At 34.8% G+C, this 25,034-nt stretch overlaps 1 protein-coding gene across 2 annotated transcripts in view; it reads right to left on the bottom strand.

Moving 5' to 3' along the window:
- Positions 1-25,034, bottom strand: part of LOC137653736 (carboxypeptidase B-like) — a 61,752-nt gene that overhangs the window by 14,135 nt on the left and 22,583 nt on the right. Inside the window, exon 1 of one of the 2 annotated variants that reach the window (XM_068387353.1) lies at positions 11,902-11,925. The exons of the other annotated variant lie outside the window; for it this stretch is intronic. The gene's annotated coding sequence lies outside the window, so the exon portion shown is untranslated. Of the gene's footprint in view, positions 1-11,901; positions 11,926-25,034 lie in introns of those variants that run through there. 2 annotated transcript variants of the gene reach the window in all.

Genomic DNA, 25,034 nt, shown 5'->3' with positions numbered 1-25,034 from the left:
TCCCTCCCCCCTCTGCTCAATCTCCGCCCCCCTCTGCTCAATTCCCCCCCCTCTGCTCAATTCCCCCCCCCCCCTCTGCTCAATTCCCCCCTCCTCTGCTCAATCCCCCCCCCTCTGCTCAATCCCCCCCCCTCTGCTCAATCCCCCCCCCTCTGCTCAATCCCCCCCCCTCTGCTCAATCCCCCCCCTCTGCTCAATCCCCCCCCCTCTGCTCAATCCCCCCCCCCCTCTGCTCAATCCCCCCCCCCCCTCTGCTCAATCTCCCTCCATTCCCCCAGGCCATAGTTTAACCGCCTATATCCTAATCATTCATTGATGTTTATATTAACGTCAGTTATGTCTTAATTAACGGGGTCTTCGGCGAGCATAAATTTCTCTACCCTTAAATGAACTTGGTGAATTTTCCTTCGCTTATAGCATCTTGCTTTTCCAACTAGGGTTGTAGCTTCATAACAACATCAACAACAGGCCGAAGTACGGACTGCATTATCCTTTCTTGTTGCTAATATGTTTGAAATGTGAGTAAATTATGAGAAAAACATTGCTAATATGCCAAATATTCTTTAAAACTTTGTAAGAATCATTTTTTATAAGATAAAATCTTTTGCATACACTTCACTTAATCGTATTTCGACACCAATAGAAAACGAGCACAGTTCTACACAATAGAAAGTGTAACACTTTTTTTATACAAACAGAAAGCAAATACGTTACTACACATTAATAGAAGGCGAACACATACATCAATAGAAAACTAACACATACTTCACCAATAGAAAGCAAACATTTACACAAATAGAAAGCTAACCCATTTTTTCATCAATAGAAAACTAATGTACTATACATCAATAGAAAGCAAACATTTCTACACAAAGAGAAAGCTAACATACAGTTATAGACATCAATAGAAAGCAAATATTCAAAATATTTCTCTCAAGTAAAAGAAGGGAAAAACCAGACATACTTATATAGATTAATTTGGTTTTTCTATGTCAAGATACTGAAAACGTGTTGCTACAATTATACAAACATACTTTTGGCTGATGAGTTTAACAGTAAGCCGAGTAATAAGAAACTACTTTCCTCATTCTTGTTTTCCCCGAGGATAAACTATAGTCCATTTCTTTTAGCGATGCATATTTGCACAGACTCGCGGCGGTGCCCTTTTAGCTCTGAAAAGTTTCCTGATCACCGATTGGTTAGAATTATCTTGTCCAACCAATCAGCGGTCCGGAAACTTTTCCGAGCTAGAAGGACACCGCTGCGAGTCGGTGCAAATATGCATCGCTAAAAGAAATGGACTATAGTCAAGTTTATCTTTAAATTCCCAAAAATTAAAACACTTTATGGATCTTTATGCTTATTGAAGTTTAGACCCAAATGCTATTTTCCTTTTTTTTATAAAGACTGTTTATTTCTTAGCCATCAAGTTGCCTGTTATTTTTGGTAAGTTAGCTGGAAGAGATTCTTTTTACACTTAAATAATTAGTTATGTAACTCCATTAGGTAAATGGGTTTGTGGTAGCTCTAGCTCATCCGATTACCACACAATCACCACAACTCCCATATCTAATGTTTTTTGAAAGTCTGAATGTCTAAATATGTCGATAGCAATAAACTGTTCCCTAGTTCATATTGCGGCTTTTTTTCAAAGGCCTTGGAGCACGTGATGCCCTTCTTATAATCTCCAATGCTGAACAGGAATCTCTTTATTGTGGTCATGATGTCCGCAAGACCGTACTTTATTTTAGTGAGGCCGTGTACCATGTTTATCATGAAGCCCTAGTTTTGAAACTCAAACAGTTGGGAGTAAGTGGGTCTTTTCTTAGCAGCACTGTTGAACTTATAAGTAAGAGATTGCAGAGTTGTTAATGGACACCATAGTGAGTAAGAATTTAATATCTGGGGTTCCTCAGGGCAGTGTTCTTAGCCCACCACTTTTCATACTATATACATATGACATGTGGTTTGGCCTAGAAAACAAGCTCGTTGCATATGCAAATGATGCTAATCTAATTGCACAAATTCCATCTCTTCAATGTAGATCTGGGATTACTGAATCTAGCTAAAAAGAGTACATGGTGCATATTTTGGGGCATGTAGTTGAAACCTAACAAAACGAAGTATGATCGTAAGTAGGTCGAGGACAAAGGCTCCTTAGCATCCAGATCTCTGCATTGGTAAGGTTTCTTTAATTATATAAAAAAAATAAAATTCGGTGTGATTCTTGATTGCACAAAAAAAAATGGTTTACTGAGAAAGTCTTCAAGATAGATTTTCGATGATCAATCTATTCTGGAATGTTCTAATTCTTTCTATCTTGTTACGAATATTGTTCTCGTATCTGGTCTTCAGCTACTGACTAATCTTAATTTGTTGGACAAAACTTCTTAAATTTCTTATTACTGATCTAGATATTAATTTATGGCACCGTCGTTGTTTGTTATTTATACATGTTGCATAAGATTTTATATAATTCTGACCATTTGCATTCAGATCTTCGCAATCTGTACCATCGTACAGGGCATGCAATTAATTTTAATAGTCTTGACCTTATCCTTATAAAGTAAAATATGGAAAGTTGAGCAAGTAATTAGGGATACGTGTACATACCATACTTCAGTTTGTAAAGCCCTGTGTGGACCAAAGATATACATATTTAGACTTTACGTGGACCAATTAACTCTAGTACTTTCCCATTAGAGCGGGTGGCGGTGGGCACGGTCCAACACAGGCTTCCAATCTCCAGTACTTTAAGGATGGGGTTGGTAAACGCCTCCTCCCAATCAGTCCTATCTCCACTCTTATTGCAACCCACTAGTATAGCAGCCTATAAATAATGCTAGTTTTTAAATATTTGTAAACTTCGCAACCCAGCATTCTGCTAGATGCGAGTTCAAGACCCAACCAAGCTCGATCATTTCTTGTAGCCTGCAACCTCGCCATCCTTGGGGGTGCCAATAGGTCAAGCTGCTGAATCATCAGTTATCATTGCCTTGCCCTTCCTAGTCCTAGTTTGGGTTAAGAGGGCCCTTGGTCGCTGATCATAAGGTCAATCTATAGGGTATGTTCCTATACTTTGCTTCTGCCAGTCATGAGTGTCCTTTAAACCCTTAAACTTGGCGTGCGCTGATACAGTTATTGTATATAGATTTTTAAAACACTAATATACATACGCAAATAATATACATACGCATACTATCATGATCATTAGTATTACTAGCTAAGCTACAAAGCTAGTCAGAAAAGCAGGTTACTATAAGGCCAAGTGCTCTAACGGGGAAAAATAGTCCAACGAGGAAAAGAAATAAGAAAAACAAATATAAAAAGCAACGAATAAAGAATATAAAATATCCTCAGATCAACAACAACGTTAAAATAGACATTAACATAGAAACTCTTGAGGTAAAAGCTCCTTTTACTTTATGAAAGGAAGGTCAAGAATATGTAATGACCCTAAAATTGCAGAGGGAAAGGTTTTCCCAGTGACGTTCGCTCAAGTTCCTCTAGAGGTCGCCGGGGAACATCCTGGTACAGAGCTACAAGGTGACTGGATTTCCCGAGCAAGATTGCATTCTCTCTCTCTCTCTCTCTCTCTCTCTCTCTCTCTCTCTCTCTCTCTCTCAAATGTATACTTTAATATAAAAGATTATAAATCTCCCAAATGTATACTTTCATATAAAAAATATAATCTCTCTCCTCTCCTCCTCTCTCTCTCTCTCTCTCTCTCTCTCTCTCTCTCTCTCTCTCTCTCTCTCTCTGTATATTTTTATGCATAAATCTATAATAAATTTATCAATTATATATATTTTGTAACTATACCAAGTTAATCTCCTAGTGTAATTTAGTCAATATTCAACCTTTGCAATTTATCCAATCATTGAAATTTCAAGTTGCAATATAGTAAATAAGGTAATGGAAAAAAATCTTCGTACCAGCAAACGAATTAGGAATTTTAGTTCGGTACGTTAATTAAATAATTTTATATTTTAAAAAATATTCTTAAAAACACCTTTGTTGAATTTTACGACTTTGAATTCGGGAAGTTTTTAGCCAATGTTTAATTTCTATCACCTTTGACTCTTATCCATGTATTTATAAACATCGTATATATCTCACCGGCTTTCAAAGTAAAATTAAGGAATAAACAAAAGCATCCCCTTGAAATGGAACAGAAATATTAGGCCTACAAGAGATCCTTTTATTCCGACAGGCTATCAAAACTAGTTAACCGGACCCTCCCTCGTCAACACCCAACTCTGTACTACTTTCATGCTTCTGTTCTGTCAACTCCGATAGTCATCAGTTCTTTGTCCTACGTCCATTTCCTTCGTTCTTTGTTTTAACAATTATGATAATTAGGCTTGTTAAAATGGCTGAAAATCAACGAAGACACGTAAAATTACTTGTTCTTCTCCATGTCAAAATCAAAACTGTAAATACGAAAGCAACAACAACAATGACTGCCAACACTATAAGATAGTTTCTGCAAGGATCTCTGCGTCAGAAATCAATTAGGTTCACCCTTAAACACATTTCGATAGCAAGATCTCTTCCAGGTATGATGGCAGGCTGGCTAAAACAAAAGAGAAAACAAAAATCACCTCTTAAAACTCTCCCTCTCTCTAGACCTGTGAAAAGCCCTTCACAGTAAGCTGTAAGGAAAACTATTCCAAAGCAATAAATCAAGGCGAGCAGAGCTCCTAAAGGTAGTCTTCCTCGGACTTTGGGCTTATGTACAAAGGTACTGGTTGGGCATCTCTGATTTAATGGGTCATGCAGGAAATAGTTATCAGTGTCATGCCCTGCCCCCTACCCCCAAGGGCTCCTTAGTCTCTCTCTCTCTCTCTCTCTCTCTCTCTCTCTCTCTCTCTCTCTCTCTCTCTCTCTCTCTCATGTTCCTTCCTATCTTTTTTTCAGTTTCTCTTCATTTGGACTAACAGTAATACAGTACATAATATCTCTCACATTTAACAATGTATGATAAATACATGCCACTAACGTATACCCTTTCAAGGGCAAACCTATAAGGATGTTCCTAGCACTGATCGTTATTTCCTGCATGAGTCTAGGCCGATCAAACAGTACCTTGCTATAAGTGAGTTTCGCCGTCCACTTATGCAGTCAAGAGCAGTTCGCTTTCATGCAAACCGATAGAAATATAACAATGGTACTTTCGGTTGAATATATGACTATTGTTTGGCATATTAATTAAGAAACTAGTGTACACGAGCCGTCAAAAATGACTATTTAGATAAACAAACGCACACAGATTCAACCCTTCCCATTCCCTGCTCCTTTTCTAACTACAACCCGCTGGTTCAGCAATTTATAGAAGAGGGTAATTTCGAAGTGTACCTCTTGGGGTGCCCTTTTCACCAGGATATGATTACTCCCCCTCCCTCCTGGGAGTGATAGGAAAGACGTTCATATAGTGTAGACACTTGCTCTTTATTACATAGGAGAGATGTCCTTAGCAGATGAGTTGAATAAAATTTAATCATGAAATGTAGATTAGTTAAATCAAGATATGTACATTTGAGGACAAATGTTGAGTCAATGTTCACTCCAAAATATTTCAAACAAATGTTCACCAAAAAGTATATAAATTATTGTTTTTGAGTGACTAAAAATTAAAATCAAGATGTGTGATGTTGTAAATTGTTAAATTAGATGGATTTGTTTATAGAAAAATGCAATTAAATGTGATTATACTGTAAATATTGTGATTGTAAAGATTATGTAATTTAACTTTTTAATAAAAAGAAAAAAAAACTCGAAAAATGGGACTGTGTATCCCATGAAAAAAAATGAAAAATTGTAATATATGGTTACCCATATTTAAATGTAAACCTAAATATGTAAAATAAAAAGACTTAAATAATAATAATCACACACGCGTCATGAAATATATTTTTTTTATAAAGGAAAACACCAATTCTTCAAAATGTAGAAAATAAAACTTGAAAAATCTAATCACTGAGAGAGAGAGAGAGAGAGAGAGAGAGAGAGAGAGAGAGAGAGAGAGAGAGATTTTGTATGTTTCACGAGAGAAAGTTGTTCCTTCGCGAAGGAGCGTAGGAGTCTGCAAGGAATAGGATGCCAGGAAAGATGAGTCATTCATTTAGTAAATAAATAGAGAGCCAATAGACACGACTCTGTCCCTGACCTCCTCTTCCACTCGAACCAACAATGCATCCTATTTCTTATAAATGGATGACCTTGGTCTAGAGAAATAGATCTTTAGCCTTGTGCTTCGTCTATTAGGTCTAATATCTTAGCCTTATCCTTCCTCTATTATGCTCTAATAGAATTCTTTTGACCTTGACATCCGCTGGTGACTATTAAATTGGCTATGTTTGAGCATTTTAATTGTCTCAATTATTGGACTAATCAATGTGACTTATGGTAATATTTCATATTTTATTTAATTATTTTTCTATTTCTCCTGACTAACTGAATGAATAAATATAAAAGTATAATTATGCTAAATAAATTTCATGCGTAGTTACAATTGTGTAACGCATAAAATACATAAAGAATACTGTACGTAAATTCAAAATTGAACTTTTTGTTCAAGTGTAGGCCTACACAACACACACACACACACACTATACAACTAAAACAGATTCTAGTTTAAAAAAGAAGTTTCACACTATAACAAATTAAATAAAAAATATTAGAATTACTAAAGAAATAATTTAAAATCTAATGATACAAAAGAACGACGGCCTATTAACCAAATTAATTACATGTCAGGAATAAGAAATTAATCAAGAGCTTTTACCCCGATTCAAATTCTTTTTATGAGAGAGAGAGAGAGAGAGAGAGAGAGAGAGAGAGAGAGAGAGAGAGAGAGAGAGAGAGAGAGAGAGAGAGAGAGAGAGAGAGAGAGAGAATCTTTTGCATGTTTTTACAAAGGAATGAAGATTATCAAGGTTATTTTATTATAATACCTGTAATCTGAGCGAGTCGTGTGCAAGTACTGATCTCTCTCTCTCTCTCTCTCTCTCTCTCTCTCTCTCTCTCTCTCTCTCTCTCTCTCTCTCTCTCTCTCTCGTGTCTCTCTCTCTCTCTCTCTCTCGTGTCTCTCTCTCGTGTAGGTGTGTGTATGTGTGTGTTTAACCTTGGCTAACGATTGGAATTAAACTTAGCGTGAAAAATGAAATGGCTTCTGCTTGAAGTCACACGAAGAATAGCTCGAATTTCCACAATTTTTATATTGTCCGAGTGACCTGACTGGGTCTGAAAAGGAAGGAAGGAGAGAGAGAGAGAGAGAGAGAGAGAGAGAGAGAGAGAGAGAGAGAGAGAGAGAGAGAATCTGCATTTACATTCTTTAATTATTCACATGCACAAGTTACAAATACCATATGTAGAGTACTTATATTATTATTATTATTATTATTATTATTATTATTATTAGTTAACATACAACCCTAGTTGGAAAAGCAGGATGCTATAAGCGCAAGGGCCCCAACAGGGAAAATAGCAAAGTGAGGAAGGGAATTAAAAAAAACTGCAAGCGAAGTAATGAAAAATTAGAATTACACTAGGAACAGTAAAAGCATCAAAATATAGCTTTCATATATAACCTATAAAATGAGACTTCTGTTCAACATGAAAATATTCATTGCAAGTTTGAACTTTTCAAGTTCCACTGATTCAACTACCCGATTAGAAAGATCATTCCAGAATTAGCATAATCTGTAGAAAGTTTTAGCCTCTACTATAATCATTCCAGCTACTTTCTTTAATATTTACATGAGAAAAGGGAGGGGTTAGGCCTAGGCTTGCCTATGACTAGTACCCTGGTGTGGTGGGGAAGTCGGCAGAGGACGAAGGTGGGTCTTATCTCAGCTACTCATAGGCCTACTCCCTTATCTGTCCACTTCACAGGCGGCTAGGTCTAGATTCTTTGAGTAGAAAGTGATATGGCTTTCTCTCTCATATAGAACTTTCTCTGACACACAACGTGTAGTTTTGGTTACTAAGCCTACATTACATTACACAGAAAACACATCATTTCTACAATAAACATGAAAGCAAGAGTAACGAAATACCCACAAGCTGTAAAAATTTTGTTCTCAGTAAAGTTAGTTACTGGTCAAGAACGCTGTAAAAATTAAATTAAACATAGAAGTGTTACTCATTTACATTTTGAATGTGGCTTTGATTATGAGAATAAAGGAATTTTAATGGTAGCCGTAGTAGCTGCAGTAATGCGGTATTTGTATGTTCAAGGCCTTGCAAAAAAAAAAAAAAAAAAAAAAAAACTACAATCATGCGAGTAGTAACACATAATAGTAGTAACGGAAACGTTCAGATATAAATTACAGTAAAGATTACAATATACAACTGAATGGTATGCAGTAACACCTGGCTTTGTAACACAAAATCGACATGAATTGTGCTTCCGAAATATAAATTATTGTTAAGATGTCGTTTTAAGAAGTCATTTGTCATCTCAACCATGCTTCCCATCGATTACCAAGCCTCCGAATTACATTCATATATATATATATATATATATATATATATATATATATATATATATATATATATATATATAAATATGTAAATATATAAATATGTAAATATATAAATATGTAAATATATAAATATGTAAATATATAAATATGTAAATATATATGTAAATATATAAATATATAAATATATAAATATATATATATATATATATATATATATATATATATGTATATATATATATATATATATATGTATATATATATATATGTATATATATATATATATATATATATATATATATATATATATATATATATATATATATATATATATATATATATATATATATATATAGACACCTCAATCTTTCTTCCCTCTAAAAGGACAGTGCGTCTGTGGCTTTTTTCCTATTAGAGCTTCTGATGTTAAATATATAGCCTACCAAATTCAAAATATCTTTACTTAAATAATTAAAGACTGCACTTGCCACGATACATTCCAAGGTCTATAGAATACTCTTATAGAAATTGATACATTCAATCCTCAAGTTTTGACGATTAAGAAATCGGGACCACGGCTTATGTTGTCAGTTTCCCCCCAGAGACATCATCGTACATAATCTGATTATCTGGATTACTTTATACAATATAAAAATATAAATTATATAAGTTACCTTAACAATGAACTGGAAAAGTTTTTTTTATTTCCCTTAAAACCGTACCGAATACATTCAGAACTTTCTCCTGGGTGGAAAAGCAGAATGGATCCAACAGGGAGTGTCAACAAGGCAAGTAGTACAGTGAGTTAAGGAAAGAAGTATATTTCATATAAACTATATATAAGTAATGCACAAAGAACTAACTGAAAGACTGTGCCAGAGGTTATTATCTACATCAGGAGAGCGAAATATAATAGATAAAGTTTTTGTCCAATAAATTAAGATAAGAGTCAGCAGATGCAAACCAGACAGACGAACAATACTAGAAACTAAAGTTAATTAACCAAAACATATCCTAAGGGTGGACTCGTGGCCAAAAAATACTTACTCAGCCATTTTCTGTGCAACCGAAGAAGAAACATATCGAATATGTTTCTCTTAAGTAAATTTGCAATAAAGAATCACCGCCAAAGCAGTTGCACGATTGCATCGACAATGCAAAGATCTGGATGTCGAGGAGCCACCGTCCTCGACCTACTTACAATCCTGCTTTGTTTCGTTAGGATTTAACCTTAGGAGTTTATAAGGGATGGTGTCACAATTCCTTAGGTCATCGCCGTAAATTATTATTATTATTATTATTATTATTATTATTATTATTATTATTATTATTAGCTAAGCTATAAGCCTAGTTGGAAAGGTAGGATGCTATAAGCCTAATGGCTCCAATAGGAAAAAATAACTATGGAAGAAAAGGAAATGAGGATATAAACTACACAAGAAGAAATGACTTAATATAAAATATTTTAGGATCAGTATTATTATTATTATTATTATTATTATTAATTGCTAAGCTACAACCCTAGTTGGAAAAGCAGGATGCTCTAAGCCCAGGGGCCTCAACAGGGAAAATAGCCCAGCGAGGAAAGGAAACTTAGGAAAAATAAATAATTTTCAGAATAATAACATTAAAATATATATCCTATATAAACTATAAAAACTTTAAAACAAGAGAAACAAGATAGAATAGTGTGACCGAGTGTACCCTCATATATAAACTACGAAGAGAGAGACTTAAGTCAGTCTAATACAAAAACATTCGCTGCAACTTAGAACTTCTGAAGTTAATTATCGCCTGTCATCGTTCTTACCTTCAAATTTCTCGGTCCCACAAATCACGAGTAGAAACTTATATCATTGAGAAATTCCTGTAATATGTTCTTACAACGAATGAAAGTTAGAGAAAGTTATTTTTGATATAAAGAGTGAAACCGTTTGTTATGAAGTTTGTCTTTGAAAGGTGAAGTTTCATAGCTTTTCGGTAAAATTTCAAATTCAAAGTTGTTAATCTTTGGCATTAAGTGTTTATAATAATAATAATAATAACAACAATAACAATAATAATAATACGTTTGGAATATTAGTGGTTATCAATAAATCAAATTTGTCTAAATTGGAAGTTTGTTTGATATATGGATTCCCCAGAGAGAGAGAGAGAGAGAGAGAGAGAGAGAGAGAGAGAGAGAGAGAGAGAGAGAGTACCAAATGGGGTAGTATTTTACCTAAAATATTAAAAATGTCATTTATTCCAACAGACCGAAAGAGAAAATAAAAAGTCGTTAAAGCCAAAAGTTTTAAAAAGTTAAATCTTTCAGTAATTAAAGTGTTGTATCTCCAATGTAATCTTTTATTGCCTAAGGAAAATAATTACACCTCTGTATCAATCTAGTTTGATATGTTGTAATTGATGGGAAAAACACTCAATTTTTTCTTTCCCTCCGAAAGAATTGGACAAAATTACTCAAGAAAAAAAGTAAAAATTATGGACTGTAACTAACTTTTATAAAAGTTTTTCCCCCATATTCTTATTTACGGTATTCTTGGTATTCCATGCATTGGTTTCTAAATAACGTAACGAATTATTTAAATCACTTGCATTGCCTAGTCAAAACTTATATTGCCCGTGTTTGTTATTTTTCCTATATTTGGCAGAAATTACCGTTCACAAACGGCTATCTAACTTCTGGTCATGTTTAAAACACACACACACACACACACACAGAGCGAGAGAGAATTTCTGAACGGTTTGCTTATATACTTGACATGAAATTGACGTGGGCCGGACATATGAGAATGACATAATACAGGGAAATTGGGAATAACAGATTGGGTCCCTAGAAATTGCAAACGAAGCAGGGAGAGTAAAGGAAGACGATGGATTAAAGAGCTAAAAAAAACTTGCAAGTATAGATCGGGATAGAAAGACCAAAACAAACGAGTGGAAGGACATGACTGAGGCCGTTTGTCCAGCAGTGGACTAGCAAAGGTTACGGTAGTGACCGTTATAAATAAACCATAACTCAAAACATCCTAACGGTTTCGCCCTACAAGGATTAATTTTCTTCAAGGTTTCTCCGACCCGCCCCCTCATCCCAATTTCCCCATATCGCCTCTAGAAAACTACGCCAGGTGTGTATCAATCAAGCACACAAGCATCAATGGCGAGGAGAAAATCCGAGAAAGTAACAACAATTATCTGTTAATGTGTATGTGGAAAGTGCACTCATACACTGAATGTGAAGGAGCATTGGTCTAGTTTCTCAACATTCAACATAAAAACCGGAGAAATAATTTAAAGTACGGCAGTTTATGTAAAATAAATTCTACAACCGGTGCATGTGTATCTGCGTATACTCTTGCTAGTATAAATTACAATACTTTAAGAACTTTATAATAAACTGTTTGGACGATCTTACCTCTTTGAATAATGTGAAGTGCGTTTGCAGACTCAAAATCACAGAAGACAGGTGGCCTTGGTAAGGTAGCTTAGCTCTTCTCTTCCAAGTTTTCGTTAGAGATTTCCGTTATATATAAAATCCTATCGAAGGAAGTCGTCTTTATTCGAATCGACACATATACTCGAGCTATATCCCACCACCTATTCCTTTCAAGAACTTCCACACACTGACTAACGATAAGGATTCTCACACAGACAAAGCCAACATCAATATCCGCATTTCACTGGTTCTGAGAAGTTTCAAACATTTACGTTTACTTAGCAAGTTCTGACCTAAGTGTTTTTAGGTAATTAAGACGAATTTCACGGATATAATAATAAAGACTCACAGACCAATTGCTAATAGAGCCACTTGCGTGGACAGCTACATACTACCGTAGTTTGTACATTTACTGGCTATATGAGAAAATGCTGGTACACAGTACTTCCTACCAGCAGCTAGTAGCTCCGAACTCGCCCAATACATTATTCATTCCGGCAAGATTTGTTATTTATCGATTATACGAATGACAAGCTGTTATGAATAAAGCTCTCTAACTTTCCCATGAGTGAGGTTCGGTAGTTAGCTATTTTTATACACTAATGCTTAAGTTGAGAATATGGGACGGTGGACCATCGGATATTTCAATCCCTTCTCTATGCACTACTTCCATATTATTATTATTATTATTATTATTATTATTATTATTATCATAAGCTAAGCTACAACTCTAGTTGGAAAAGCAAGATGCTATAAGCACAGGGGCTCCAAAAGGGAAAAAATAGCCCAGTGAGGAAAGGAAATAAACTATAAGAGAAGTAATGAACAGCTGAGATAAATTATTTTAAGAACAGTAACATTAAAATAGACCTTTCGGGAATAACCTATAAAAAAGGACTTATGTCAGCCTCGGTATAACATCATCATCTCCTACACATATTGACACAAAGGGCCTTGGTTAGATTTCGCCAGTCGTCTTGAGCTTTTAAATCAACACTTCTCCATTCACCATCTCCTACTTCACGCTTCATAGGCCTCAGCCATATAGGCCTGGGTCTTCCAACAACTCTAGTGTCTTGTGGAGCCCAGATACAAGTTTGGTGAACTAATATCTCTTGGGGAGTGCGAAGAATATGCCCAAACCATCTCCATCTACCCCTCATCATGATCTCATCCACATATGGTACTCGAGTAATCTGTCTTATAGTTTTATTTCTGATCCTACCCTGCTATTTAACTCCCAATATTCTCCTGAGGGCTTTGTTCTCAAATCTACAAAATCTGTTGGATATTGTTTCATTGTCATACCACGACTCATGTCCATACAGTAACACCGATCTCACCAATCTGATATTTAGATATAGCCTAATTTTCATATGTAATTTCAGGTGATTTGATTTCCAAATTTTACGTAACCTAGCCACTGTCTGATTTGCCTTTTTCAATCTTTCATTAAACTCAAATTCTAAAGATCCCGTATTAGAGATCGTAGTCCCTAAATATTTAAATGATTCCACCTCATTAATCCTTTCTCCTTTCAATGATATTTCATCTTCTATAACATATTCTGTTCTCATCATCTGTCTTTCTTTTATTGATCTTATAACCCACAAATTTTAAAATAACTTTTCCTTGGCGTTTTTCAGCATTTCCTGAGTCCATTCTTCTATTTCTCTCTCACCAATTTCTGGAGTCCATTCTTCTATTTCTCTCTCACCAATTTCTCTAGTCCATTCTTCTATTTCTCTCTCACCAATTTCTGGAGTCCATTCTTCTATTTCTCTCTCACCAATTTCTGGAGTCCATTCTTCTATTTCTCTCTCACCAATTTCTGGAGTCCATTCTTCTATTTCTCTCTCACCAATTTCTGGAGTCCATTCTTCTATTTCTCTCTCACCAAGACCCTGCCAGAACTTTCTTCCACATCCGCATATCTTCTGCTTTCCATCCTCTGACTTACTGTCCTGTTTTCCACCGGTACAACGGATTTTTTTCTTTCTTTTCCTATGTTGTTTTATCTTTATTTGCTTATTCTGTTTATACAATTTTCGTTTAAATTAATTTTTCCATTTCATCAAATAATCCTTATTTCTAAAACTTAATTTCCCTGTCACAGCAAATTTGATGTTTTCAAGTCCTATAGGCCTAGGATGATATCTTCTTACTTTTTTTTTTATTAACTACCCTTTTCAGGTCTTTTGTCATTATAATATATCCCATCTCCGCTGAATTAATATGCTACAAATTCCATGTATAGACATGTCATCGTCCAGCCCGGGTTAGACTTAATAGCGTTTATATAATTTTGAAGAAAAAACTTTTTGGTAATACGTTTTGTCCGGACAATTAGGATGAAATTTATTTAGTCGTCTCAACCCCAGTTTCTACAATAATAATAATAATAATAATAATAATAATAATAATAATAATAATAATAATAATTTATGAAATATCTATTTTAATGTTGTTATTGTTATTAAAATATTTTATTTTAATTGTTCATTACTTCTGTAGTTTATTCATTCCCTTATTTCCTTTCCTCACTAGGCATTTTTTCCTGTTGGAGCCCTTGGCCTTATAGCATCCTGCTTATCCAACCATGTTTGTAGCTTAACTAAAAATAATAATAGTTCCTTTGGTCGCTGCAACCTTATCATCCTTGTGAGCTAAAGATGGGTGTTTGGGGGAGCCTATAGGTCTATCTGCCGAGTCATCAGCAGCCATTGCCTGTCGCTCCTTGGTCCTATCTTGGGTGGAGAGGGGGCTTGGGCACTGATCATATATAATATGGTCAGTCTCTAGGGCATTGTCCTGCTTGATAGGGCAATGCCACTTTCCCTTGCTTCTGCCATTCATGAGCGGCCTTTAAACTTTTAATAGATACTCACCAGAACGTCAGCTGGGCAAGCCCAACCCAGCAGTGGTATCAAGCACAGCAGTGCCCTCCCCAGTAAACAGCTTTAACTCACGGTTCTGGGCTGGGATCGATCTGCTGTCATGCGAATGCTAAGCGAACACGTATCCACTGTACAAGGACCTACTTAGTTCTAAGTGGGTCCTGCCCTGTACTAAGTAGGAGGCTTAGACTAGACACCTTTTCAATCGTGAAAAACGCAGACAGGAAACAGCCTTCAAGCACTTGGGTGTCCTGCGCGATCATGACGAGACCTACAATGACAGATGTGCCATTGTGTCAGGTCAAGAAGTCGTGAGTGGTGTTTGCTTTCTTGCTTTGTGTGCGAGTTTTCTTTGTAATCGAACAGGCTTCCTTACCTTACTTAATAATGATAATCATACTACTACTACTACTACTACTACTAATAATAATAATAATAATAATAATAATAACATCGATGTGTAAACATGAATGAAAATTTCCTTTGAACTCATAGGGAAAATATTACCAATTTCTGAGAGAGAGAGAGAGAGAGAGAGAGAGAGAGAGAGAGAGAGAGAGAGAGAGAGAGAGGGGGGGGGTCCTCCACAAGAAATCTTAGAAAATTAACAAGCAAGCAAACAGACAATTCTAAGCCCACCCCGGGCCAACGTCAGGATGTATACGAAATAAGAGCAACCTTGGCATGCTAGACCCCCCACCCCAACTCCTAGGGGGTGGGGTGGGGGGGGAGGTAGTGAAAGAAACACGTGTCAGACATAAACAACGACGATTATTGCATCGGTACGTTATGTGTATTACAAAAGAGATTATATCTAGTCAAGTGTTGGTGATGTCAATGCTGATGTTGCATACCGAAAAGCATCTGCAGTTTTGCCTTTACTATTATTAGAAACAGTAGAGACTTTAGCTATGCATAGTAAGTAACTCTTCTATAAGAGCACACTCCAAAATCGAACCATTGTTCTCTATAAACTAGAACTAGAAACAAATGGTAACACAAGACACATGAGTGACAAACATAGGCTATCTGAACCAAGAACAAATAGTAAATTTGGTGAAAGGGCTTTTAGCTACTGTGCGCCTAGACATTATAATAAACTGCCAACTGAAATGAAGGACCTAAAGGGAGCAATTGAATTTAAGAAGAAACTAAAGACATTACTTTTCACAAGATCATATGATTTGGAAGATGCTACAATCAAAGAATTGTGTAAGTTATAATGAAAATGTTTCGTTAGATGATTAATATGGACCCGCCCGAGAAGTAGTTCACTCGACTTCAGTGAAGGGTTGGATTTAAACCCAAAACAAGTAAACAGAGGCTATGGCATTACACAAGGACTAGAGAACGATGGTTCGATTTTGAAGTGTGCTCTTATAAGAGCTACTCGCTATAGACTCGTATTGAGTCTATAGTGTATACCATGGTCTTCCAATGTCTTGGGTTAGAGTTCTCTTGCTCGAGGGTACACTCGGGCACACATTCTATCTCTTTCCTTTTCTCCTTTCGTCACTGGGCTATCTTCCCCGTTGGAGCCCTTGGACTTATAGCATCCTGCTTTTCTAACTAGGGTTGTAGCTTAGCTAATAATAATAATAATAATAATAATAATAATAATAATAATAATAAGTGTTGGAGCCCTTGGGCATATAACATTCTGCTTTTCCAACTAGTGTTGTACCTTAGCTAATAATAATAATAATAATAATAATAATAATAATAATAGAGAAGGCAACATATGAAAACTTAATAAAGAAAGAATAAGTTACTCTAAGGGGGTAAAACTAACAAAAACAATAATTAAGCTAAATCACTAGCAAACTAAGAAGTGAAACTCGCCTTCAAAGTCTATGAAATAACAAACGGTTCTTGTAACAGGCAACAAAACAAGGTCAGATCCTCTTGGAACGAAGGACAGCACACACCCCAATAAGGACTCTGTTCCGCTGGAGCAGCTGCACACTTTAAACATCTCATTCGTTTCATTTTGTAGGTCAAACCGCTACTTTATTTCAGGGTTTCGCTCTCGATGTTTGTTTTAGGTAAGCGTGAACTTCTGAACTTTTTTCTTGTCTGTTTTGTTATCTTATTTAGTTTTTTATTTGTTAAATTGTTTACTTTTTTGAAGCTTTTAAAATTACACTTTTATCATCATCCGCCATAACTAGTCCACTGCGGAACAAAGGCCTCAGACATGTTCTTTCACTCACTGCTACTTTATTTCAGGGTTTCGCTCTCGATGTTTGTTTAGGTAAGCGTGAACTTCTTTTAAGTCTGTGTTGTTGTCTTATTTAGTTTTTATTTGTTGAAACGTTTACTTTTTTGTAGCTTTTAAAATTACGCTTTTATCATCATCAGCCATAACTAGTCCACTGTAGGACAAAGGCCTCATACATGTCCTTTCACTCGCATCTGTTTATAGTCTTTCTATGTCAGCCTGTAACCACCAATTTTCGTATCTCGTCAATCCATCGTCTTCTCTTTTAAAATTACGCTTTTAACATTATCATCATCAGCCATAACTAGTCCGCTGCAGAACAAAGGCCTCAGACATGCCCTTCAACTCGCGTCTGTTTATGGTCTTTCTATGCCAGTCTATAACCGCCAATTTTCGTAGCTTGTCAATCCATCGTCTTCTCTTTTAAAATTACGCTTTTAACATCATCATCATCAGCCATAACTGGTACACTGCAGGACAAAGGCCTCAGACATGCCCTTCAACTCGCGTCTGTTTATGGTCTTTCTATGCCAGTCTATAACCGCCTATATTCGTAGCCCGTCAATCCATAGTCTTCTCTTTTTAATTAAGCTTTTATCATCGTTAGCCATAACTAGTCCACTGCGGAACAAAGGCCTCAGACATGTCCTCCCACTTACGTCTGATTATGGTCTTTCTATGCTAGTCTATAACCGCGAATTTTCGTAGCTCGTCAATCCATCGTCTTTTCCTTCCCCTGCTGCTTTTACAATCTCTAGGGACCCATTCTGTTATTCTTAATGTCCACCTATTATCGTCAGTCTCATTATAATAATTATATGCCCTTCTCGCATTATTCTTTCCATAGCTCTTTGAGTTGTAACTAACATATGTTTTAAATCTTCAAGCTCCAAGTTTCTGATGGGTAAGTTAATACTGGTAGGTCCATCTGATTAAATACTTTTCTTTTTCGGTTTTGGTGTGTGCGTGTATGTGTGTATAATGTGTATTCTATATATAAGAAGCAACTGGAAGTGCTATGAGCATGATAGTACACATTTATCAGAGTTACCTTTCTTTGCACGTGCTCCAACAACGATCAACTTCAGGCGACAGATGGCCAGCCTTTTACGATACAGATGATGTTCTTCTTGAATGAGAGAGAGAGAGAGAGAGCGTCACCTGCAAGCTGTCTCGAGTGATTGCACAAAGCAACATTGCACAACAGCTAAAATGTCACCGTCATGTATGACAGCGAACCTTTGGTTTGTATCTTTAGACCCAGTTTAAAGTTTAAAATCTCCTCATGAATGGCAGAGGCAAGGGACAGTGACAATGCCCTATCTAGTAGGACAATGTCCTACAGACTGACCATATACACATATAATCAACGCCCAATCCCCCTCTCCACCCAAACTAGGACTAGGGAGGGCCAGGCAATGGCTGCTGATGACTCAGCAGGTAGACCTATAAGCTCCCACAAAGCTCCATCCTTAGCTCATAAGGATGGTGAGGTTGCAGGCAGTAAAGAAACTATCGAGCTTGAGTGGGACTCGAACCCCAGTCCGGCAGATCACCAAACTGGAACGTTTCCAATAGGCCACCACAACCCTGATGGCTTCTGGTTAACAAGGTCTCTGATTAGGCATTTTGACAAATTTAACTGTTTACATCAGACAGTTTATTGTGTGTGTGTGTGTGTGTGTGTGTGTGTGTGTGTGTGTGTGTGTGTGTGTGTGTAAGGATGCATTTCCTATTTGGACCTCTGTTATCTTATGCTTATAGCATTTAGTTTTCCTAACTCAGGCACACTATTATTATTATTATTATTATTATCATTAGTAGTAGTAGTAGTAGTAGTAGTAGTAGTACCTTAGCTACACCCCTAGTTGGAAAAGCAACATGCTATAAGCCCAAGAGCTCCAACAGGGAAAATAGCCCAGTGAGGAAAGGAAACAAGGAAATAAATTAACTGTAAGAAATTGTGTAAATAATTGAAATAAAATATTTTAAGAATAGTAACAGCATTAAAATAAATCTTTCATATATATAATATAAAAATTACTGTTTCCTTATTTCTTTTCCTCACTGGGCTATTTTCCCTGTTGGAGCCCTTGGGTTTATAGCATTCTGCTTTTCTAACTAGGGTTATAGCTTCGCTACTACTACTACTACTACTACTACTACTACTACTACTACTACTACTACTAATAATAATAATAATAATAATAATAATAATAATAGTTTGGCGTGAAATAATAATAATAATTCATGATTATGTTACCACCATAGTTTTATTTTCCCTTTTATTCATATATGACATTGTGTCATTATTATTATTATTATTATTATTATTATTATTATTAATAGCCAAATTTCAACACTAGTTGGAAAATCAGGATGCTACAAGCCCAAGGGCTTCAACAGAGGAAAAGTAGCCCAGTGAGGAAAGGAAATAGGCGAATAGCAAATAAAATATAAAAATAATGAATAAAATTATAAATTATCTTGAAATCAGTAACAACGTTATAATATATGTCATAAATAAACTATAAAATATGACTTAAGTCAACCTGTTCACCATAAAGCAAAATTTTTGTAAGTTTGAACTTCTGAAGTTCATTCACATATATATATATATATATATATATATATATATATATATATATATATATATATATATATATATATATATATATATACATACACTCGTGCACACAATTCTGTTTTATTTCCTTTCCTCACTGGGCTATTTTCCTTAATGGAGCCCTTGGGCTTATAGCATCTTGTTTTCCAACTAAAGCTGAAGCTTAGCTAATAATAATAATAATAATAATAATAATAATAATAATAATAATAATAATAATAATAATGTGCTGAAAAGTATCATTTTAAATTTCCAGTTATGAAAGATTGAAGAATTTCATAATAACTTGATACTAAAGATTTTAAAACATATCAGTTATCCTTCACGATATTTTACATCTGACATATTGAACTAACCAATCAACATTCACAAGGATTTGACTCCTGACGCTAAAAAATATTCAAATTACTCTCCACAAAAATACAGAAATACCAAGTATGATTTTTCAGTAGTGAATAAGAATTCATACATGAGTATTTTACATAGTTTAACCATCCAGTCAATCAATATTCGCCATAATGAAGACACAGGATATAGTTGAGGATCATAAAAGTGGAAAGAAAAAAAAAGCGAAGCAATTTCAACTCTGGGGTTTCCCACATATTCCCTGTTACAAATGCCTATTATCTCTCTCTCTCTCTCTCTCTCTCTCTCTCTCTCTCTCTCTCTCTCTCTCTCTCTCATATCCGCTTGGCAACATGTTATTAAAGCCTAGGGAAAAAGAAGCATACTCAACTACGTTCTCTATTTCCAGTCCTTCTTTCCATGCAGACATAGGCCTAGCATACAGTAACAAAAACTTTCCTTTGAAGCCTAAGTATTGTATATTCATAAGCAATGCAATAAGTGGGGATTTAATTTCTATATGTGTTTATTATTATTATTATTATTATTATTATTATTACCAGCCAATCCACAACCCTAGCCGGAAAAGCAAGACGCTACAAGCCCAAGGGCTTCAACAGGGAAATATAGCCCAGCGAGGAAAGGAAATAAGGAAATAAAGAAATGATGAGAATAAACTAACAATATATCATTCTAAAAACAGTAACAGCGTCAAAACAGATATGTCCTATATAAACTATTAACAACGTCAAAAAGAGATGTCATATATAAACAATAAAAAGACTCATGTCAGCCTGGTCAACATAAAAAACATTTGTTCCAATTTTGAACTTTTGATATGTTTGATGTTTCTAACTTAAAAACATATTTAGAAAAATAATAAAATAAAAATTTAATTTTATCATATATTAGATGTTATAATGTATATACAAAAATGTAAAATATAATTTGTTAAGGAAATATTTCTTTATAAAAGGAAAAAAAAATGTATGTTAAGAAAATGCAATTTTATTTTCAAAATAAAAGATAAAAAAAAACTTGATTTAAACGCCTTTCTCTTAATACGAAGAGAATTCCACGCTGATTTTTCACATTGTGGTCTCTTCTTGGTCTATGAACTTTTCGTGAACACTTACAAACTCTTTAGGCCTTACATACTTGTTTATTTAGCTAATCGTGTTTACCTGTGAGCAATGTTATTTCTACTAGTATTCTAATATACTGTACTAGTCCCTTTGTCTTTTTGTTAATTAAATGGCCACTAATTATCTTAGAGTATGCTTAGAATGTTATCGGCAGTTAAATTGGTCTAATAGTTTATATAGGACATATCTGTTTTGACGTTGTTACTGTTTTTAGAATGATTTATTGTTAATTTATTCTCATCATTTATTTATTTCCTTATTTCCTTTCCTCACTGAGCTATTTTTCCCTATTGGAGCCCTTGGGCCAATAGCATCTTGCTTTTCCAACTAGGGTTGTAGCTTGGCTGGTAATAATAATAATAATAATAATAATAATAATAATAATAATAATAATAATAATAATAACGCAATTATGTGACATTAGGTCTATGTGTATCGAACAACGTGGCAAAAATAAGTTATATTTTCTCGATTCCTGTACGCTTAGGACTGTTACTTTTATTTATTGTTTATATAGTTTCTTGACTATCTTTTTTACATTTTCGGTCAATAATCATAAAGCTAACTAGAGTGGCGCTCAGTAGAGCGCAGACCTCCGGCGCGGCAGGTTATTTCTCTATCTTTTGCTAGACCTTGACCTTGAACGTGTATCAATTGGCGTGGATTTTTATACACTAAAATATGAACCAAGTTTGAAGTCTCTGTGACAACGATCTCCTAACTTATGGCAGATTACATGAACTGGAAATTTTGCTTGACCGTGACCTTGACCTTCAAAAATGTAATCATTTCCACCTTTCTACATAACAGTTAAGTCATTCATAATACCAATTTTAATTTCTTTCTAACATCGAACTACTTTTCGTTCATATGACCGTATTCACGTAATACAAATATACTAACGCGAATAATAATAATAATAATAATAAGAAGAAGAAGAAGAAGAAGAATTATAATAATAAAACAATCGAGGACAGAAGCGTCAACAACATTCGGCGGGCCTCATCAAAATATATATTCACTTGAAGAAATAAAAATGATATCCCGAGAAGCATAAAATTCGCCATTAATATGAATTTTTCTCTTTCACTTTTTAAGATAGTTTATAACTATTAAACTGTAGGACTAATACTGTACTACATTATTTAACTTGGAAGCTATTGTTGGTACTGGAAGTTAAGGCCCCAGGTTAGAAGAAGAAGAAGAAGAAGAAGAAGGAGAAGAAGAAAAAAAGGATTGGTTGCTACGGAGCATTTTTCTGTAAGCAGGAGAGAGAGAGAGAGAGAGAGAGAGAGAGAGAGAGAGAGAGAGAGAGAGAGAGAGAGAGAGAGAGGGATCCTTTAATACTTTTGAAACAAATATAAACAATATGTTGTTATATTAACGAAGAACAATGCACTTCAATTAAACTAACAAAGAAGACTAAAGTTATCATTGACATTACAGTAGCAACCTACTAGCAACGTTATAACGGGAATTACAATAGAGGCCAAGGTCTATAGACCTTAATAGAGGCCAAGGTCTATAGACCTTAATAGAGGCCAAGGTCTATAGACCTTGACAGAGGCTATAAAACAGTAACTTTAATGGTAGGCAACTGCTGATATCAATTCTAATAGCTTAATAGTCGGGAAGCTGAATAATGATAAAATAGCAAACATATAATAGCTAAACTATCTTCAGCAACATAAATGTACTCTAGTAATTTCACAAATAGAAAAGCAGTTATTACATCACAATTGATAGTCTTTGAAAATTCTAATGTAGTTCATATCAGTATTTTGTAAAGAATTACGTATATAATGTAAATTGCTAAGATGTAACTGTATTTTTATAATAAAAGATAAAAAAAAGTATCAATAAGAAGACAGCTGGATCTGTTATAAATCATATATATATATATATATATATATATATATATATATATATATATATATATATATATATATATATATATATATATATCCTTTCTAAAAGGGGACACCTCAACGTGGTGAAAGGGTTTATGTATCGCCATGATCAGCAAAGCTATACATAGTCAGGGCCACCAATACTAGGTTGGTTTACTGTGAGCAATCAGACTAAAGTCTCCCACCATCATCACCAATTCGCACTGGCCATCGTGGTGGTGAATACTGGCCAAACCCTAGATATGACTAAGGACATGTCTGAGGCTTTTGTCCTACAGTGGACTAGAAACGTCTGTATTCGTAGTTACTGTATATAAAGTGTCACCATTTGAAAGTTTTTAGATCATAGCAACGAAAGAAATATAAACAAAGAGCAGATTAACAAAAAAGCTGTTACTTCACCACTCTCAGGTGGTGACTAACGTCATCAAACACCCCCCCCCCCCCCCCCCAATGCAAAGTGGACCTTGTAGTCCCACCTTTGTTGGCCGCAGGCAAAAGAACTCGTTTGGAAGACCCAACGATCGCTCCTTTAATTCATGACGTTAGTTTTGGTGCAAGTTGGTCTTATGCCAGAAAAGATCGTTCGTCTATTCAACATTGTGATATTGATCTGAGAAATCTTTTAAATGGACAATGTTATCTACCAAGTGGCGTTGACCGTTAACGTATATTGAAAATTTGGCGAGAATTTACAGTTGCTAAAATATCTTCTAGGCGATTATTGCTTAATTTAACGATATTTTCACTTGAAAATTATACAAATTAAATACAGAAAGTCTCAAATAAACGTTTAAGCTATATACAGCTTTAGAAAATTAACGAAAGATATGTCAACAAAGAGAAGCAAGGGAAAGTGTTCTTTCAACCGTCGCGACATAAGTTCGAAATTAAAACGAGCCCAAAGGGAAAGTGGACTCTGGGAGCATTTCGACGTCAGATTCACTTGATTGCCTTTTGTGTTCCAGATGCCTCCGTGCATGCAAACAGATGAGATTGGATCCGAAATACAAATTTTCCTTTTGTTGGTTTTCATTTCATCTACATAATGTTAATAAGAAATAAATAATTAAGAATACTGACGTTCAGAACACGAATGATTTCTCCAGTGCAATATTTGAAAGTTCATCTCATTGATAAAGTTTATTGTTTGAGGGTACACTCGGCCACACTATTCTATCTTATTTCTTACTATTGTTTTTATTTTTAGTCTAGTTGTATATATATATATATAAATATATATATATGTATATATATATATATATATATCACATATATATGTATATATATATATAGATATATAGATATATATATATATATATATATATATATATATATATATATATATATATATATATATATATATTTATATAATAATGTTGATACAGTTCTCAAAATATTTCATTTTAATTGTTCATTACCTCTTATAGATTATTCATTTCCTTATCTCCTTTCCTCACTGGGCTATTTTACTCTCTCGGAGCCCTTGGGCTTTCAGCATCCTGCTTTTCCAACTAGTGTTGTAGTTTAAATAATAATAATAATAATAATAATAATAATAATAATAATAATAATAATAATAATAATAATAATGAAAAACCAGATATAGATGTTTTTTTTTTTAAATAACAATTAAAAAAAAAATTCTATTTGATTACAAAAAGACAAAAAGTCGTACTGGAATTTTCAATCAACGCAAAACATTCAGAAATCAAATCACGAATTCTTTGACTAAATTAAGAGAATTCCTCTCTCAATGTACAAGGTTTTTTTTTTTTTTTTTTTTTTTTTTTGAGAGAGAGAGAGAGAGAGAGAGAGAGAGAGAGAGTTTGACTAAATTAAGAGAATTCCTCTCTCAATGTACAAGTTTTTTTTTTTTTTTTTGAGAGAGAGAGAGAGAGAGAGAGAGAGAGAGAGAGAGAGAGAGAGAGAGAGAGAGAGAGTGGGGCTGGATGGGAGGGAGGGTTT

Source organism: Palaemon carinicauda, chromosome 14 (genome assembly GCF_036898095.1).
Source record: "Palaemon carinicauda isolate YSFRI2023 chromosome 14, ASM3689809v2, whole genome shotgun sequence".
Classification (NCBI taxonomy): domain Eukaryota; kingdom Metazoa; phylum Arthropoda; class Malacostraca; order Decapoda; family Palaemonidae; genus Palaemon; species Palaemon carinicauda.
The sequence above is the reverse complement of the archived record's forward strand: the minus strand, read 5'-3'. Positions and strand labels throughout refer to the sequence as shown.